This window comes from Pinus tabuliformis, chromosome 9, assembly GCF_031772625.1.
Source record: "Pinus tabuliformis cultivar Carrire ecotype Pingquan chromosome 9, CPIR1, whole genome shotgun sequence".
Classification (NCBI taxonomy): Eukaryota; Viridiplantae; Streptophyta; class Pinopsida; order Pinales; family Pinaceae; genus Pinus; species Pinus tabuliformis.
Genome location: NC_142307.1, coordinates 1,638,853,979 through 1,638,860,859, shown reverse-complemented (window position 1 = coordinate 1,638,860,859; position 6,881 = coordinate 1,638,853,979).

Sequence of the window (6,881 nt, the reverse complement as noted above, 5' to 3'; positions counted from 1 at the left end):
GGACATTTGTTTATATGGTTGTAGCCGTAGGAATACCCAATCACCTACATCAAAACTTCTTTCACTGCGATGTTGATTTGCCTGTTGTTTCATTCTATTCTGCACCAACACGAGGTTATCCTTTAAGAGTTGGAGGACTTGTTGTTGATGCTCGACGTGATGTTCCACTGCTTGAACCTTAGAATTTTCTCTTAAATATGACATGATGGATGGTGGCTGATATCCATAAAGTGCCATAAATGGGGTCATTTTTGTTGCTATATGGAAGGAAGTGTTATACCACCATTCAGCCAGAGGCAACCATTTGACCCATTGTGTCTGTTTATCAGATACAAAGCAATGAAGATATCCTTCCAAGAATTTTTTTACTATCTCAGTTTGTCCATTAGATTGAGGATGATAAGATGAGCTATGAGCTAATTGAGTACCGAGACAAGAAAATAATTCTTTCCAAAAATTTCCAATGAAAATGCGATCTCTGTCACTTACAATAATCTTTGGGTTTCCATGTAGCTTTTGAATTGTTTCCATAAATGTAGTTTAAATTGTACTGGATTTAAATGGATGTGATAATGCACAAAAGTGTGCATACTTGGTAAGTCTGTCAACTACCACCATGATGACACTCTTTCCCTCAGACTTGGGTAAACCTGTGATAAAATCCATTGAAACCTCCTCCCAACGTTGGCTTGGAGTGGATAAAGGTTGTAATAGACCCGGAGTCTTAATTGTTTCAACTTTATTTTGTTGGCAAACCAAAAATTCTACCAAAAACTTTTGAATATCCGATTTAAGGCTGTCCCAAAAAAATTCCTTCTTAACCCTGTGGTAAGCTTTTAAAAATCTTGAGTGCTCTCCTAAAGGAGAAGTGTGCAATTCCATAAGAATATTTTGTTTGAGTTAGGAATTCTTAGAGAGGTATAAGTGATCTTTGTACCATAATGAATCATTTTGTCAGCTAAATGTATCAGATGTACTAGAATCTTGTTGTTGTTGGAAAGTTTTTGAAAATGAGTAGTTTACCCTTTTACCTGACCATGACTCCTTAGGAATACCACCATCCAAGGAAATTAAAGGCCCTCTGTTTATTAGATAAAAAAATATCTACAACATCTGCCCACAATTATAAGGGAAATCTTGCATGCAATCTCATGCACCTTGCACACTCCATGATTGTCCTGTTCATCCTTTCTGACACCATTTTCTTGTGGTGTTCCTGGAACTACCTTCTCTCTGTGAATTCCATGCTTTGAATAACAGTTATCAAACTCTTTGCTACAATATTCACCTCCATTGTCTAATCTGAGACACATCAACTTCTTTCCTATCTCATTCTCAACCAAAGCATTCCATTCTTGAAATAATCAAATACATCAGATTTATTCTGAATACAATAAATCCATTTTTTCTAATTGCATTATCAATAAAAGTAACATAATAGAAAGATTCATAGAGATATTATCCTTGATCAGGTCCCCATACACCGATATGCACAAGCTCTAATTTTTCACTCTTCTTTTCCTTCCCAACTCTGATAAATATGACTCTTTTTTTTTCATAAACACAATTTTCACAGAAATCCAAATCAACATGCTTGAAACCTGGAAACAATTTTCTTAAGTGAATAATTTGCATCCCCTTCTCAGCCATGTGCCTGAGCCTATAATGCCACAATGTCATATCTGCTCATATGGAGGTTAATTCATTAATAAATTAGAAATACCATTACATAAATACAATGTACCAACTTTTTCTCCTTTTACTTTTACTACTGCTCCTTTAGTGACCTTCTAGGTTTTTACTATGAATGTAGTTACACAAGTGTCATCACCTAACTACCATGTTGAAATTGTATTTTTCTTAAGATCTAGATCATGCCTTATCTCCTTCAATATCCATTGGTTTCCATTTTTTTGCTTTATATAAACCTTACCCATTCCAATGATTTTACATGGTTTATCATCACCCAAATGAATCTGTCGAAAAGCTCATTGAACATAGTCATGGAAAGGTTTTCTATCAGGTGTGGCATGGAACGAATCCCCTGAATCTACCACCCAGGCATTAATAATATTCTCTAATGAAATAATCAAAACATATTGAAACACATCACTTGTCACATTCACTTCATGATTGTTTTCTTGCTGTTCATCTCCTTCTTTTTCCTTTCGAGATTTGCAGTATTTCTTTAGGTGTCCTTTCTTCCCACATTTCCAGCACACTATCCCTAATCTGGATTTGGATATGCCCTTTCTTGACTTATGGCGATTTCTTGGGCTCCTTCCTCTTTCCATTTTTATTCCACTAGTCTCTGCAGTTAAAGCATTACCTGATATCTCACTGAACCTTTTCCGTTGCATTTCCTTGCTAAGAATAGAACCAACAACATCATCAAACTTTAAACTAATAGATTCAGAGACAGAGTTACTAATAGCCATAACCAGGCCATTCAAACTTTCTAGAACTGAGCACGTAAATAAAAGAGCCCTAACTTCATCATCAAAGTTTACCCCTATACAACTTAACTGACTGGTAACTGTGTTAAATTCATTTAAATGATTAACAACAAATCCACCTTATGACATCTTCATACTAAATAGACATTTCATAAGAAATACCTTATTTGAGGCCGAGGATTTTCATATAGCTTTTCCAATTCTGTCATTAAACCTTCTGTTGTCGTTTCCTTTGAAATATTGAATGCTACTGGTGCTTCCAGACACAACCGTCTTATTCCTAGTTCTTTTCTGTTAAGAATTTCCCATTTTGCATCTGTCATACTCATTAGCTTCTTTGTCTTTCCACTTAACAGTTGGTACAGATATTTTTGATACAGATAATCATCCATCTACATCTTCCATAACTGGTAGTTTTGGCCTTAAATATCTCAACCCTAAACCTACCATCCTCTGCCATTGCTCCCACTCGAACTAGGAACTCTTCTCTCCTGTGAGTTTATCAGCCAAATAAACCTTTGACTCTGATACTAATTTTTTAAAATTAATTTACGAAGTAATGAAATACACAAGATATTGCGGAAATACCAATGCAGAAAATCACAAAAAAAGAGAGACATAGATATACGTGGTTCAACCAATTTGGGGTATGTCTATGAAGAAACAACCAGTCCTTCCTTTATATTATTAAGAAAAATAAAGAGATACAACCTACTATAGATCCGATGTAATTTCCTTTTGACTCTTTCATAGTCCCATCTTCCTTTCTCGCTCAGAATAATAATAAACAACAATTATACAATTCCCTCATATAAACCAAGGGTTTCCTTCTAGGAAAAAAGGCCCTAGATTAACATAACTTATACCATTAGATCATTCGCCTAATGAATATCCCAAATTTACTACGAAATTACAATATTTTACAAGACAATTTTACATCTATTTTTAGCTTTGGGGGTGCTACCCCAAAATCCCCACCGAGGGCACGCTAGCCGCGAACCCCCTAGCCTGGTGGGGGGGTGGATGGTCCCCCCTACGTGGAGGGGTGTACAATATTCCTGGTTATACATCTAGGTGAAACAAATACCTATGAATCAAGAAGATAATCAGGCTCCACACCCAACAAAGAAAAGGGTACAAATGCTAGAACAAGAGGACCAAAAAGGCAGTTGAATGTATTGATATTGTTGTTGATGAGGAATTTCCCAAATATGATGATTCTAAAGAGGTTGCAACTAATTTTGAGTTTATAGAATATGAGGACCATGAAGAATCAAACAAGGATGAGGAAGAGGAAGAGGAAGAGGAAGAGAAGACTTCTTATACAAAGAAGGTTCCACCAAGTCACATTCAAAATAAGCATTAGGAATGTTAAATCACTGGGAACAAATAAATAGGAGTGGAAGCAAGCATAAAATTGTTGAGGAGCCCAAACCAAGCACATTTTGCTTTATTTTCTCAAATAAAACCCAAGAGTTTCAACAAGGAAAGTGAAGGCCAAAATTGGATCAAGGAAATGAATGAGGAGTTAGATCAAATTGAGAAGAAAAACACATGAGAGCTTGTACCAAGGCCAAAGGACAAGAACATTATTGGGACCAAGTGGGTCTTCATGAACACGCTCAATGAAGAAGACAAGGTAGTGAGAAACAAGGAAATACATGTGTGCAAAGGGTATACTCAGGTAGAATGTATTGATCTTGGTTAAACTTTTGCACCAATCGCTCAATTAGATGGTATTAAGATGTTCTTGGCCTTTGCGTGTTACAAAAATGTGAAAGTTTAACAAATGGATGTTAAATTAGCTCTCCTGAATGGTGATATAGAAGATGAAGTTTACATAAAAAAACTAAAAGGCTTTTAATTTACTAATGATGAGAACCAAGTTTAGAGTTTGAAAAAGGATCTCCATGGGTTAAAATGAGCTCCAAGAGCTTGGAATGCAAAGTTAGACAAACATATACAACATCAAGACTTCAAAAGAGGATCAACAAAAAACAATTTATACATCAAATTTGAAGGTGATCATTTTCTAATTATTGTTGTGTATGTAGATGATATAATCTTTGGGAGAAATTTGGAGGAGATGGGCTACACATTTGCAGAAGATATGCAAAAGGAATTTGAGATGTCAATGTTGGGTGAGTTAACCTTCTTCCTTAGGATGCAATTTACTTAAATTGATAAAGGAATTTTCATCTCTCAGTCAAATTATCTAAGGGACAAATTGAAACAATTTGGAAATAAAGATTGCAAACTAGTGAGCACTCCTATGGTGACTGGATTAAAATGGAGCGAATATGATGAATATCCACAGGTAAATTAGTCCATTTATCATTCTATGATTGACAAATTATTGTATATAACTGCTTCTAAGCCTGACATAATGCAAGTTGTAGGAATGGTCTCAAGATTTCAAGCTAATCCAAAGGAAATTCATGTAAATGCAATGAAAATAATCTTCAAATATCTTAAATGAGATCTTGACTATGGATTATGGTATCCCAAAGGTAAACATTTCAATTTGATTACTTATACTGATGCATATTGGTCTGGTAGTATTGATGACATGACAAATACTTCAAGAGAAGCTAACTTTTTGGGAGGTTACTTGGTCTCTTGGGAAAGAAAAAATAAATTTTCCATCTCATTTTCTACTGTTGAAGCTACTAATATGTAGCAACAATCGCTTGTTGCACTCGAATACTATGTGATGAGCCTCGGTATTGCAACAAGAATGCTGCAACTTCTAAGGCTATCAAATTTAATTATCAACCTGAGGTTCGTACAAACTTAAGAGGTATCGACACTATATGTGCAGCATACAATGTATCCTTCCTTTTATGTCATGATGTAATGAAGTGAATGTAATAAAATCAGATCCTAAACTAATTGCAAAAAATGAAATGCTCGAAATGGAAACCTTAACCTATTGCAAGAAAGAAAATACAAAGAAATAAACCTATTCTAATTGCATAAAGTGAATATCTTGAAGTAAATGTCAATAATTACATTTCAAATAGTTTAGGTCCATTAACAAGTTCATTGGATGTGGTAGTCATCATTGTATTATCCATTTCATAAATCTGTCCATTAGCCCAAATCGCTGAAATATTTTTCATGGGTAAAGAGGCAAGTACTAAGTGGCCTTTAGTCTTCCCTAATCATTGATTTAGAGCCTAGGGGCCTTGATTCAACCCTAAGGGACAATAACAAAGCTTATTGAGTTCATTTGGGCAAGTATATACATGTTGGAAGGCTGCTATAGGAGATCCTGTAGTTACTACATGAAACTGCAAATTTACTACATGAAACTATAATTCATCGAATGACTAAGAAAATAAAATCCAAATTGGATGGGAAAAATTTTGTTATTTAATAGGATGTCTTAGGTCTCCATTCCAAGTGGAATCACTCAAAAGGACCTCTGTTAACCCATGCTAAAAAATAACAGAAAATTACTAGTCTAAAATCTAGAAATTCGAGAACTAGTGAGCTAGTAAATCTCTCAAATTCCTAATCTAATCAAGTTTAAATGTAATAGGGTAATTTTCGTTATTAACTATAATTTTTTTTGATATAATTCTAGTGGAATCAACTTGATTGAAGCTCGTTAGCATGCTCTAGAAAATAGCAGAAATTTACTGTTATTTGCCTACCAGAAATCTAGATTTGAGAATAGGAAAACTAATCCAAGTAACTCAATGATTACTATGACCTTCCAAATTTGTTCCAAGGATGAAATTATGCTTGTGATCCTAAAAAATAACTTACTTTAACCATTTAACCCAATCCTACAATAAGAAATCATAAATATTAAATGCAGAAATAGAAAAAAATAAGAACAAAAAATGCACATGAATAAGAAGTGAAAGGAAGAAAAGTAAATGATACAAAAGGGCCTGAGGCTCTTGGGATGGCCAAGCCCAAGGAAACTCAAAGTCCTATAGAGGAGACCAAGATTTAGAAGCTGAAAATGGCACAAATATTCATTATTTCCATCAATACAATTACATTCCTGCAAGAAATGACTGCGGAGCTACAAAAATAGGAGTTCTCTCCACAATAAGACTAAGAAAAATAAACCCCTAGAGGCAAATTCGACTTGGTACTTATGAAAAATGATTAGGAAACATTCCCATGAAAGGAGAAATATTTCCCCACCAAAATCCCTTAATTAGTGGATCTCGTTCCCAATACTAGGAATCTGCATTAAATGACAGGGAACACATTCCTATATTTTCTCAATCATTGGAGCTCCATAATTTGTGTAATTATTTTAGAATATCTTGTTTATTTATTATTTAATATTAATCCTCCTATGGTAGGGAGCAAGTCCCTAAATGATCTCCTCCAAATCTTCATAATTTGCCCAATATTCTCACAATATTCCACAAAAATAAATAATATTAGGCACAAATATGC